This window comes from Nyctereutes procyonoides, unplaced genomic scaffold (genome assembly GCF_905146905.1).
Source record: "Nyctereutes procyonoides isolate TBG_1078 unplaced genomic scaffold, NYPRO_anot_genome, whole genome shotgun sequence".
Lineage (NCBI taxonomy): Eukaryota > Metazoa > Chordata > Mammalia > Carnivora > Canidae > Nyctereutes > Nyctereutes procyonoides.
Window position 1 is genome coordinate 36,294,014 of NW_026575133.1, and position 14,130 is coordinate 36,308,143.

Sequence of the window (14,130 nt, forward strand, 5' to 3'; positions counted from 1 at the left end):
GGACTGCCAGCACAAACCAGGGCAGGAAGAGGCCTGGCCTGCAGGAAAACAGGCCCATAATTATGTACAAACACCTGCTCCTCCCTACCCTCCCTACCTCCCACAGACAACCAAAGAGGGGAAGAAACCAGCTGCACAACCACAGGATCCCAATGAGCCCCTGCCATGGGGCTTCTGGGGTGCAGATGGGATAGGGATGGCACAAGGAATGACAGGAGAGCATGCTAAAGAAGGACCCTCCCAGGGCTCCGTGCCTCAGACCCACATGCCCTGCAGCCAGGAGCGAAGGAATCTGAGACGAGTCAGCAACAGTTGACCACAGAGCCACGCGGGTTCCGAGCAACCGGGATCTCAGGCCTCATCGAATAGGAAGTGAGCTCCTGCTTCTGATCAGTGGCCCTGGGGAGACAAGCCCCCAGGGAAGACTGACTTCTTCCACGAGGGAGGGAAGGTACCCAGCCCCAAGGCTCCACAGCTTCTGTGAACCAGATCACTCCTCTAACTCAAACTGTTCTAGGGCACAGGAAACAGTTTTATAAAAATTAACTATATGAAACTGACATAATCTTGATTCCAACACCTAACAACAGCAGCACACGTGTGCATGAAAACTCCAGGCCAATATCACATGAATATGGACTTCTATTTTAAAGGATTAGTAAATTGGGGTGCCTGGCTGGCTCGGTCAGAAGAGCATGTAACTTTTTTTTTTAAGATTTTATTTATTTATTCATAAGAGACACAGAGAAAGAGGCAGAGACACGGGCAGAGGGAGAAGCAGTCTCCATGGAGGGAGCCCGATGTGGGACTCGATCCCGGGACCCCGGGACCATGCCCTGAGCCAAAGGCACATGCTCGACTGCTGAGCCACCCAGGTGTCCCGTAGAGCACATTAACTCTTGATCCCAGGGATGTGAGTTCGAGCCCGACATTGGGTGTAGATATTACTAAAAAATAAACAAAACGTACAAATAAATAAATAATTGGTAAATTAAATACAGTTTTGCTTTAGGAAAAATAATAGACCATGACCAAACAAAGGTTATTTTAGGAACATAAAGATTGCTCAACATTAGGAATTCTAATAATATACAATAGCTGCCAAGAAGACATTTGATAATGTTGCACATCCATTTCTGATCAGACTCCTGGAATAGAGCCAGTGCACGGCAGATGATGAATAAATCCTGACTTATAAAAACAATAGCTTGTAATCAGAAAACAAGTTTATATTAAGGTTAAAAAAAAAGGCTAAATAAACACTGGCAATGTGAGAGTCCAACTTACGAAATTAAAAGAACAACAGAATAAACACAAAGAGAATAAAGGAAGGAAATGAAGAAAACTGGGAATCAGTGAAAAGAACAACGATACAAAAGAGAAGACCAATGAAGCCAAAAACTGATGGTTTAAAAAGACTAACAGACAAGTTTCTGGAAACACTGCTTCAAAAAAGGAAGAAAAAAATACAAATTAGTCGTATTGTTAATAAAAACACAAAACAAAACTAAACTAAATTACAAATAAAGCACATGTTTAAAGAATTCTATGCAGAACTTTGCCAGGGCACTTGAAAATTTAAAAGATACTGACACCAAAACTGACTGAAGAAGAAAGAGAAAGCCTGCTCATATAATATAAAAATAACAGCTGTGCCCTAAGAGCTTCCCATCAAGGAAACATCATCTCAAATGGTTCTACACACAACTCCCACCAAAACCATCAAGAAACATACCATTCCACCATCTACCATCTCTTCTGGAAAAGAGAAAAAGAACTCTCCTCAGTTCACTTTTAACCTTGGGACTAACACAAGTATCATATGAGGAAAAGAAAATCACAGGTCCATTTTATCCACCAACATAAAAAGAACGCTACTAATTAGCAAGATAATCTACCAGTGGATGGGGGCAGCTTGGGTGGCTCAGCGGTTTAGCGCCGCCTTCAGCCCAGGGTGTGATACTGGAGACCCGGGATCGAGTCCCACACTGGGCTCCCTGCATGGAGCCTGCTTCTCCCTCTGCCTGTGTCTCTGCCTCTCTCTCTCTTTCTGTGTGTGTCTCTCATGAATGAATAAATAAAAGCTTAAAAAAAAAAACCTGAAGAATCTACCAGTGGATAAAAAAGATAACACAGAATTTCATCTCAGGAATGTAAGGATCACTTAAAAAATAAATGTCATTTAGCGAATTAAAGAACTATAATGGAGTCATCTCAATGCAGGAAAAGCATTTAATAAAATTCAACACCCATTCATGATAAAGCCCCATAGTGGGGAAAAATATCAAGCTTTCTTAATGTTTTATTAAATGCTATAGTAAGTATCATTAGAAAAGGACAAATTCTGGAAGAACGGTCACTAAAAATCAGAAAGGAAGAAGGTGGCCCACTATCACGGTCACTGCCCTCTCCCGTCCGGGAGGCCCAGGCTAATCTGTCCAGTTAAGACACCAGCACGGACAGCATGAGGCCTGGAGAGGAGGAACAAGGCCACGGGGCCTCAGGGCAACGGGAACGAGGGAGCAGCTCATGGGGAAGGGCACAGACTTGGGCCAGACGCCTGCCTTCGCATCCCAGCTCTGGCGCTCACGGGTCCCGCAGCCCCAGACAAGTCCCCTAACCTCCAGATGTCCCTGTCCCAAAACAGAGGTGAGAACAATCTGTTCTCAAGAACAGAGGTGAGGGGATCCCTGGGTGGCGCAGCGGTTTGGCGCCTGCCTTTGGCCAAGGGCGCGATCCTGGAGACCCGGATCGAATCCCACGTCGGGCTCCCAGTGCATGGAGGCTGCTTCTCCCTCTGCCTGTGTCTCTGCCTCTCTCTCTCTCTCTCTCTCTCTCTGTGTGTGTGTGTGACTATCATAAATAAATAAAAATTAAAAAAAAAAAAGAACAGAGGTGAGAACAATCTCAATACTGTGAGAACAGTATCTGTATCTCGCTATATTCTCTGTGTTAGTATCCGGCTGCTACTATACTACAGAAAACACAAAAGAATCAACACATATTTTTATTTTTTATTATTATTTTTTTAATTTATGATAGTCACACACAGAGAGAGAGAGAGAGAGAGGCAGAGACACAGGCAGAGGGAGAAACAGGCTCCATGCACCGGGAGCCCAACGTGGGATTCAATCCTGGGTCTCCAGGATCGCACCCTGGGCCAAAGGCAGGCGCCAAACCGCTGCGCCACCCAGGGATCCCTCAACACATATTTTTAAAACAACAATTTATCAGGTGGGAGGACGGGGTAACTGGGTGACAGGCACTAAGGAGGGCATGTGTTATGATGAGTGCTAGGTGTTATACTATAGGCTAGGAAATTGAATTTAAATTAAAAATATATATAATTATCTCTCAAAACAAGAAAAAAAAATAAAAATAAACACAACAACAGTTTATCAGGGAAGTGGTTATAAGTCAACAGTATTCCTACCCACCAACAATTAGAAAATAACTTTAAGACAGAGTGTTTCCAATAGCAGAATAACCTCCAGAGTGTCCACATACAAATCTAACAAACAAGGGGCACAATGGCTCTAGAAAGAAACCACAAATGTTTACTGAGATGTATTAAAGACCGAATACAGAGCGAGATCACTGCTCACCGACACTCCTTAGTTCCCGAGAGGCCTTTCCGTGGCGCTCACTAAGCTGCTTACGGGACTTCCACGGAAGTGGGAAGGGCCAATAGCCAAATCGCCAGATACGAGGCCTCTTCATAAAGCTACTCAAAGCAGCGTGGAATCGGGCAGGGTCAGTGAGACAGGCCACGGCCTACGGGCTGGCCCGCTGCCTAGTTTCTTATACAGCCCATGAGCTAAGGATGGCTTTTACAAAATAAATAGTTGAAAACAAGATTTAAAGGGTAATATTTGGTGACACATGAAAGTGCTATGAAGTCTGCATTTAAAAAAAAAAGAAATCTGCATTTTAGTATCCATTAAAAAAAAATTTATGGGAACCCAGCCACAGTCATTCATCTGTGTGTCATCTATGGCTGCTTTTGCGAAGTTGAATACCAGCGACCAAGTATGCGTGGCTCTCACAGCTGAAAATATGTGCTTTCTGACCCTTTCTAGAAAAATCTGCTAACCTCTGACATACAGAGTCCAGAAAGTGGGCACACGAAACTTTCACACGCAGCAGAGCAATGTGGGAAGGAGGAAAAACTAGTTATTCATTTTGGAGAGAAACTGCATCTCTATCTCACAGGACACAGGAAAATCAACTCCAGGTGGATTAAGGACGGAAATGTCAAAACAAAGCTTTAAACTTTTAAAAAGAATAAATACCTTTCTCAGCTTAGAATAGAGAAGGATTTCTTAACTAAGACACAAAAAAACACTAATCCTAGGAGTTAAGACTGAGAAATTTTGATTACATTAAAACCAAGCACTTAGTCACCAAAAGATACCTTAAAGAAAGCAAAGGGGGAAGTTTTGGACAATGATTTTAATGTGTTACCTCCCTTGGCCCTCTGCCCCACCATCAAGTCTTACTGTTTTGTTTTGTTTTTTTTTTCCCATAAAACTGATTTTTCAGAAACTGGTTTAGGACTTTTGCACTGAGTTCCATAGTGACAGTTTCAAGTTACACTCAATTTCTATTTGCTTAACCGGTTTTATTTCCTACTAGTTTCGACTCACTTCATTAAAAACTAAGAGGGGAGGGACACCTGGGTGGCTCAGTTGATTAAGCATCTTCCTTCTGCTCAGGTCACGATCCCAGGGTCCTGGGATCAAGCCCCACGTCGGGCTCCCTGCTCAGTGGGGTGCCCGCTTCTCCCTCTCCCACTCCCCCTGCTTGTGCTCTCTCCGTCAAATAAATAAATAAAAATCTTTAAAAAAAAAAAGAGGCAAATTAATTCCAATATATATTTTTTAAGATCTTATTTACTTATTCATGAGAGACACAGAGAGAGAGAGGCAGAGACACAGGCAGAGGGAGAAGTAGGCTCCATGAAGGGAGCCCAGGACCCCAGAATCACACCCTGGACCGAAGGCAGGTGCTAAACTGCTGAGCCACCCAGGGATCCCTACGTTCTTTTTCTTCTAAGTCTTTGAAATCCATGGCGTGTTTTATACTCACCTCTCTGCTCAGCTTGGCCTGGCTGCTTTCCTTGTGCCCGCACACCCAGGGTACAAGTAGGGTCCAGAGCTGTAGGTTTGAGGCTTCTTTTCATGTTTACTTTTCCTAGTTAACTAGGAAGACTGTCATAGGCCATTTTCCCCCCAAGAACCCAAAAGCAGTAATTTTTTTTGATCCCTTGCATTATCCAGATCAATCTTGCCCTATTTCTACATATGTAACGCCAACCTAAGTAATAGAATCCTGAGTCAACCTGCTTCTCCACAAATGCTATGATGCTGTGACTATCGTCCCCTCTTCTTTGGACATTTAGGGCCACAGAGCAAATCTAAAAGCAAATCTGACTTTGGTTCTTTGAGAAGAACCTACTGTTTTTCACACCATGTTCTTTCCTGGGGCACGAAAGCCCCTTTAAGGGTAGGCCCACAGGGGGTGAGGTTCCTGCTGTGACAGGTGCCCTTAAAAAAAAAAAACAAAAAAACAGACTTTGTTTAACATCCCATGAAGCTAGGTCAGAAAGCTTATCATTCTTATCACACTTTACTTTGCAGTCTGTATTACTGTCCGGACTACAGTTTCCGCGTTGGAGCAGAAAGCCACATGGCTCCGCATCGGGAGTCACGGTGTGAGGGGCTAGAAGCATACCCACTGGTCAGCATGGGGCTCAGCACAGCCACGGCACCTCCCCACTGGGCCCTGTTGTCCTCCAGAAGCATCGTGAGAACATCCACCCTCCAAGTGCAGGTGTGCTTATGTCACTCTGCCGCGTGCTGCCTCACATTGGACCGTTCAGTCCTTTCCATCTCCCTCTGTCTCTTCTAACTTTTGTTCCATTTGCTGAAATTCATCTAGTCAACAAGTCAGCAATTTGTTCTCAAGTAGTCTCGGGGTGCAGGGACTTCCTTGTAGTCCACTCCTAACTTTTCTGTAACCCGGACACAAGAAGACCCTGGGACAGCACAGCCACCGCACAGCCGAGCTCGTGGCCCCGGCCCCACTTGGCAGATGCTCACCAAAGGCTGGGACACTACGGTTCCTGCTGCCACCCACACGATGGGCCATCGGGGAAGGGGTCCATCCCAGAACCGGATCCGCTCTCCCTGCTGGAAGCTGAATGCTGCACAGAGACCACAGCCAAGAGGAGGCCAGCAGCAGAGACGCCGCGAGGACGGGGCAACGTGCTGCATCTGAACCTTGAACATCACGATCAGTCATCTCTGAAGTATCCAACAGTTTTCAAAAGTGCTCTTCACAACTCTGAATGTCTGACCTGCTTCTAAATCTGTTTTTCCTCAAGAGTTGCTTTTAAGGTTATATAAAAACATTAACTGTATTTGGTTTGCTTGTTAGTATTACATTATTTTCTATCATTTTTCACTGCAAACAAATTCTTCACGGTACAATAAAGCTTTCATGAGCTACCTGGAATCTTAGTACCAAAAATATTTTTTTTCCAAAAATATTAATATTTGGAAATTACTCTCGAGTTTCAAAATATAATAAATAAAACTTTTAGAATGAGTCTTGCTTGTAACATGGAGTGTACACGGAAGAGCGTACTTCAGAGTATGTGTTCACATACAGTGTATTTACAATTTATAAATAACTTAATGTCTAAACTAAACACATTTCTATTTTATCTTAATATCTTTTTCCCCCCTGTAAGGGATGTAAGAATAGTCTGTGAAGTTTAAAGCTTATGTATGGCAAGACCCCGAAGTAACGCTCAGACCTGGCCTCTCTGACACAGCTCTCCAAGGGCTTCCATCAGTTATTAAAGGGGTCCCGGCTGGCGGGGAGGGGTCTTCAGCCAGAAAGAAAGGTTTGGAGAATTCCGTCAGGAAACCTCAATAATGCACTACTATGAAAACCCGTACGTGCATCACTGCTACAGGTAGGAAACGAGTCCTTTCATGCCGAGCGTTTCAGTTTTTCATCATTGTAGAAAGTCCCTTGAAACCCATCTCCTGCAGAAAAAGGACAAGGCTGTGTGACCGGCTGGCCCACGTCCGCTCCTCCTGAGTCTCTCCTCCTGCCCTCAAGCCCCTAGTTCAACTGCACTCAAGCAAGCCTGACTCAGCAGCCCAGCCCGTCCCTCCAGCGCCAGCACGCTCTGCTGGAAGCCGCTCTTGACGTCAGAAGCAAACAGACAAGAACGAGAAAGAGAGCAACCAGGAAAATCAAATAAACGTTATTTCTCACTTAAAACAATCAGCACAAATGGGTAGGTTTCAGAAAGGACAAAAAAAAAACTAAGAAATAAGAAAAAAAGTTATCAAGAAATAAACTTGTTTAAAGAGAAGACAAAGAAACATGGAATTTTAGGGTTAAAATAATTCTGGAAGCAACTGCTCCACCTAAAGCGGAGAGAACACCACGTGTACCTGTGTCCCAACACACACCTGCAGTCCCCAAGCTGCCCGTGTGCCCAGGAGCCAGATGGGGGGTGGAACGAACGCAGGCCTGGAGCGCGAGGCGGGGGTGACATTAAAGGCACAGGAACGCGGCCCGAGGGAGGAAAGCTGCCGTGGCCCCCACACCGCGGTCACTGGCGGAACCACCAGGGCAAGCAGGACACCCGGCCAGCAACACTGCTCTCAGGGGGGAAGGAAGCCAGACCTCGCCTCCAGCTCGCCCAGGCTCAGGGGTACACCTCTCCTCATCAAGGTCCCTTCCCCCGGGACACACTTTCCTGACGTCTCACCGGGTACTTCTAACTGTCTTCAGGCCTCTGCACACCAGTGAGAACAGTTCAGGGGGCCAGGGCATCATCAGTCGCGGGGTGGCCACAGCTTCCAGAACTTGTGCTGAATCCCTGCTGCTCCCTTACTGCTCCCTGCACAACCTGTGTTTGTGTCGCTGAGCTTCGCCCATCTGTTCCAAGCCCTGTGAGTCACTTGGTCCTGAATTCTAATCCTTATCAGCCACTTTTCATCCTGGGGCTGCTACATCATCACTCCCTCCTTCCTCCTCTGTGTGCCACAGTGCCCGTGTGTCCACACCAGCACCTGTACCACTTAGCACCTGAATTTACAGCTAGACTCAGGCTGTCAAAAGTTAATCAAAGTAAAGATTTGTTTATGCAAAGCAAACAGGATATTGATCAGGCCAAACTGAGTAAACCTAGAAAAGTGATAAATATATGATACAAATGATAAGCTGCTATTTTTTTGGGGAAAAATCTTTTGAGAGAGAGAGAGACAGAGAGAGAGCATGCAAGGGGGATGGCAGAGGGAGAGAGAGAATCCCAAGCAGACTCCATGCTAGTAGGCATGGAGCTTGGCACTAAAAATAAAAGTTTTTATTCATCATATTATCATTCACCGAGTAGACATACTAACCAGAAGGTGAGGACCATTCAGTTTGGAAATGTTTGTCAGACTAGAGCTGGTCACAGTTTTATAATCCAACTTTCTTAAGTCATGTAGACATTTTTCTTCAGGTACAGTATTTTGATATTTTATCCACATCAGGACCTTTGTTTATACAAAGAAGGCCTATTTACTCATAATTATCTTCACAAAGTTCATATACACGTGATGTCTTGATAGTTTCCATTTTCATGGTCTATAATTTATCCATGCCATAGATCTGCAAATATTTTTAAGTGACATTGTTGATTATTTGCTGGCAGCAAGTTTATATCCAAAACCTAAAATCCCCCATGTGCATGTTGGAAGGCACTGCAATACTGGGAACATAAAACAATCACCTTATTCCCTAGAATAAATAACTCACTCTTGAGGACTAAAGTCCGTGTCGGCAGCTCCCCAGTTTGGCTGCTCACGTCTCATCAGTGAAGAACATCTAGCATATGTCCCTTTTCTTTCTTTCATAGCAATTTAAATGCAAACAGTACTTCTAGCAAAAATAAAAAATTAAAATCCATCCAATAATACCAGGACCACAAACATCCAAACTAAAAATACTCTTCTTATCAGGTGCAGACTTGCAGTTAAGGAGGGATTCTGAGGCAGCTTTCTCGAAGAGGGTGCAAGGGTTTGTGATGAAACGGCACCACCTAGTGACCCAAGTAAGAAATAACCTAGCGATCTACTCGGATCACACAAGCAAGAGAATAAAATCGAAATCCCTGCCTTTCCCGTAAGAGTTGCTCTAACAATCGTTCACTATTTGTTACTGTAACTGAAATACACCATGTTCAGGGTAAGGTCATTTTACTCATCAAGAGTCATTTCAAGGGATCCCTGGGTGGCGCAGCGGTTTGGCGCCTGCCTTTGGCCCAGGGCGTGATCCTGGAGACCCGGGATCGAATCCCACGTCGGGCTCCCAGTGCATGGAGCCTGCTTCTCCCTCTGCCTGTGTCTGCCTCTCCTCTCTCTCTCTCTGTGACTATCATAAATAAATAAAAATTTAAAAAAAAGAGTCATTTCAAGATACACATTCCCAAATACGTGCTCTTTCGGATGACTATCCACAATCTCTACTGCCACCTGGTTGCCACAGGAGGCCCTTATCACAACCTTCACCGAGGAGGGCAGTAAATACGTGCATTCACGTCAAAGTAAACACAACGCCAAGTTCTCATCTGAAGACATGCACGGCCTCCAGAGGATGCAGTTTACATGACCAAGAAGGCGGAGAAAGTAAAATCACACAAACTTTAAACGAACTAAAAAGGAAACTCAGAGAAATACTTGACTTCAAAATAAAGAATTTCAATGAAAAGAGAAAGCATCTGCAATGAAAAGACACGACACGAAGAAGGCTAACGGAAGAGCAGGTAAGCGGGGACAGCAGATAAGGAATGAGAAGCCGTGGCCAGCACTTTGCAGTGAGAGAGCTGTCTCTGAAGTTGCTGCTATCATCTAAAGCATCTTCGTTTATAAAGTTCAAAAAGCAAGTACTTTTAAAGCAGAAGAAACGCTAATAAAACAGCTTTTTTGGTTGTTTTTCAACAACGTCTTCATAAATCTGAAGGAAATAAAATGCTGGCGTGAGCTAGTATCTTACTATTAACAAAGTTTATATTTCCTCTGGAAAAGACAGCAAGTCGGCCAGGATAATGAAGAAAATGCTCAAAGCAGTCCTGACGTGCATATTTATTTTGTAATGTATTATTCAAGTCCATCAGTACAGTAAGAAATAGCTTTCCTTCAAGCGCCACTCCAAAGGCAGGCCGCAGGGATGGCTCCACTGCAAGCTCATTATCTCTTCAGCACAGAAAACAGTGCTCCCTCCAAACAATGAGAAGCACCCAGACTAGAGGCACAACATGATTTACATGAAAAGCAGAGTAAACATCTACCATCTGAATTTTTAAGTGAGACAGAGGGAAGACAAGCAATTACTATCATGACGAGCACGTACAAGTCAATAATGACAACAGGCAGACGTGGCCTATGCGTTTTGAGCAGTCTTATCGTCGCCTCTCTGCAAAATCAACCAGGGGCACTGGAGTCTGGCCCCAAACACACAGAGCAGACACACTTTGCAAACACTTGGAAACACTTATAAAAACTGACCTCAGACTAGGCCACAAGGAAAGGCTTAATTCCAAGTAATAGATATCATACAGACCATATTCTTTGAACATGAAATTAGAACTTGTCCACAAAAAGACTTTCGAAAAATCCTTATGTTTCAAAACTAAAGAACAGGATCCTCAGGAATTTTGAATATTAATATTTAATAAATTCAAATAAAGCATGCTTAAAGAAAAATGTATGGCCTTAGGGCGCCTGGGTGGCTCAGTCAATTGAGCATCTGACTTTTGATTTCAGCTCAGCTCATGACCTCAGGGTCATGGGATCGAGACCTGTGTCGGGCTCCACTCAGCATGGAGTCAGCTTGGATTCTCTCTCTCTCTCCCTCCCTCCCTCCCTCCCTCTGCTCCTCCCCCTTGCTCAAGTGCATTCTCTCTAAAATTAATTTTAAAATTTTAAAAGAAATGAATAGCCCTAAGCATATTCATTTCAAATGGCAAAGACTAAAAATAAATGAACTAAGTATTTTACACAAGAGACGAAAAACGTAAATAACCAAAGAAATTAAAAGGAAAAAGGAAAAAAAAAGAAATTAAAAGGAAAAATAAAGAAGAGGAGAAATCAATGAAATGAAAACAGAAGTGAGTATCTGTAAAACCAGAAGCTGAGTCTTTGCTAGAGGGTGCATATTTCAATAGTTTCTTTTTTTTTTTTTTCAATAGTTTCTTTAAAGTCTCATCAAAGAAAAAAAAGACAAAATTTTTGGAAGAAAAAGAAAACTATAGATATATTTTTTAAATCATAAAAGCATAGTTGAAACATCCTTATGCCATGACTTTGTAAAACATGAACAAAACAGTTCCCTGGAGAAAGGCTGGGGAGGGCACGGCCCGGACATTGGTTTCTGCTCCCCCTCCCACAGCCAAGCTTCCTGCCCCGTGTGCAGCCCACATGTGGGAGATGTGCCGCTTCCAGAAACCCTCGGCCCCCAGCCAGGCAGCCAGCTTCCTCTGCTCACCCACATGCCTTGCAAATATCATTTTCTGCACATGCCAGGCAGCGAGAAAATTTGGCAAACTCTAGTCTGTGTGGAACCCAATTGTTACCTAAGCAAACCGATGCCTGGAGTAAGGATTTCACTTCACCGTCCCTTATTGGCAAAGATCTGGCCAGTATCACCTAAGTGGAAGTAGTACGTACAACTTCCGAGAAATAGTCTAGAAGAAAAGAGGCATGTTCCTCTCCTTCTCTTCTTCCCCTTCCCTCCTTCCTGCTGGATGGACCTGGACAGCCTCCTTGGACCGCGAGGCGCCCTAAGGCACAGGGTCACACATGGGCCACAGCCACCTGCAGACTCTGAGTTGTGAGCTAAAGCACCTACCACCTCATTTAAGCCACTAATGCTGTAGATCTCTCAATTCCAAAAGAAATAGAAAAACGGAATATACCCACTCAGGAAACTGACTTGTAAAGCAAAGAGAAAGGATTAGGTCAAATGATCAGAAAAGCTAGTAACACGGAGACTTCAATACTAAGAAAAGAGCCAAGAGAAGGAATCAGCAGTCACGACCGAATCATAATCAGCCATTAAGGAAATGCATATTAAAAACACAAAGAATGTGACCGTTCCAAGCACTGATGCGGACAGGAAAAAAACAGAACTCTCACAGGCCGTGGTGAAAACATAGTGGTACAACCACTTTGGAAAACACTGGGCAGTTTCTTAGAAAGGTCAATATTCGCTGACTATGTGAGCCAGCGGTCTTGCTCCTCGGTATTTACCCAAAGGAATGAAAGTGTTTGTCCACGTGGAACTCGTACGTGAATGTTCTCCACAGCTTTACCTGCAAGAGACCCAAACTAGAGATGACCCAAACACTCATGACCTGACAGATGGATACACACACTGTGGTGCATCCAGACAGTGCACTACCCAGCAATAAAAAGAAACGAACTGTTGATGCCTGCTGAAAAACAGACAGATCTCAAAATAATTGAGAAAGAAGCCAGGCCAAGCAGGAACACATGCCCTCTGACTCCGCTCAACTGCAATTCTGGGAAACACCCACCACAGTGGCCAAATGCAGAGGAGCAGCTGCTGGGCCCTGGCGGGAGGTGGCTGGGAGGGACCCCACAGGCCGCAGGGCATGGGCCATGGAGGGGTGGGGTGGGGAGGGGGATGCACAAGTTGACCATGCTGCCTGTGGACGGTGCACACGTGGAAGACTCTTGTTCCACTGGGACAGTACCTGGGGACAGCCACTTGGAGGACTAATTTGGCAGTACCTGGTGAAATCGAAGCTCTGTACGTGCTCTGGCACAGCAATTCTGAGCGTGGACACAGACTCTAAAGCAGGATCGCAAAGTCCAGCCCCAGGCTGGGTCCCGTTGTTGTGAATAAAGCTTTACTGGAACACAGCCACACACATGGTTTACTGCTGTCTACACCAGGGCTGCTTTCAGGCTACATCAGCAGAGCTGAGAAGCTGCAACAGACTGTACGCGGCTCATCAGCCTAAAATATTTACTATCTGGCCCTTCTCAGAAAATGTTTGCCGACTGGTGCTCCGAGAGACACTGGCATCTGCAGGCCAGGAGACACATGAAAGGAGTTCGTCAGAGTTTATAACTGTGGAAGGCTGACGAAACCTATGTCCACCATTAAAGGAATTAACGAACAAATACTGGAATACCAGTCATCAATTAAGATGACTGAACTAGACCCCCAGGTATCCACACAGGGAAGGTCTCAGAACATAATGGTGCCCAAAGAAAGCGATCTGCGTCACATGCCAGCAACAGGGCAGCACTGAAAACTCACCCGAGCAGAGGCAGCTGCGTTTAAAGTATGGCTCACACCAAGTTCGTCCCTGTGGCTGCCCTGGGGACAGTGGGGTTGGGGCAGAGGCAGAAAGGACATCAACTTTTCCTGTACGTTTTAATTGCTTTTATTTTAAAACTCTAAGCTGTTTTCAGAAGACCAATCAGTGAAATTCAAATCTGATGTTTATGAGCGTACTACGGAAAACAGAGCAGGGCAGCCTCCTTGTTCCCTGTCTGCAATACACATCACCCCGACTCTGAAGCACTTACTAGCTGTACTTTTCTAAAGCAGCAAATGTTCACCACTCAAGGACATTTTTCCCTTTTATCTTCTAAAGTCAAAGTATGTACTCTGAAATTTACTCTTCAGACGAAAGCCTAAAGCACAGACCTTGTGTGCATCGCATAGCAAACAGGGCTATAAAATTTAAACCAACTGAAGCTTCAAAGGTTGCCTACATTAACAGCCTGGAGGGACACACTCATGGTTTCCGACTGGGTCCCAGGAACACTGCCAGGGACACCAGGACAGCCCCTCGGGCCTGTGAAAAGGCCTATGACATGAAAATTTCACAGCACAGACAATGGACCACAGAAAGACCATTCTCCTCCCAGAGGAGCCAACGGTGGTGCCGTGGAGTAGAGCCCCAGGGAGCACTCTTCTCCTGGGACTGTTCCGGGGCCCCCCCTGAGGTGGCTCTCAACTGCAGAGTCCCCTCCCTGCTCAACTACTGTCCCCTCCCCTCCCCAAGCCACATCTTCATTACAAACC

General features: G+C 44.9%; 1 protein-coding gene across 2 annotated transcripts in view; it reads right to left on the reverse strand.

Annotated features, from left to right (window-relative positions):
- Positions 1-14,130, reverse strand: part of TRAF3IP1 (TRAF3 interacting protein 1) — a 58,637-nt gene that overhangs the window by 16,059 nt on the left and 28,448 nt on the right. The window lies entirely within an intron of this gene.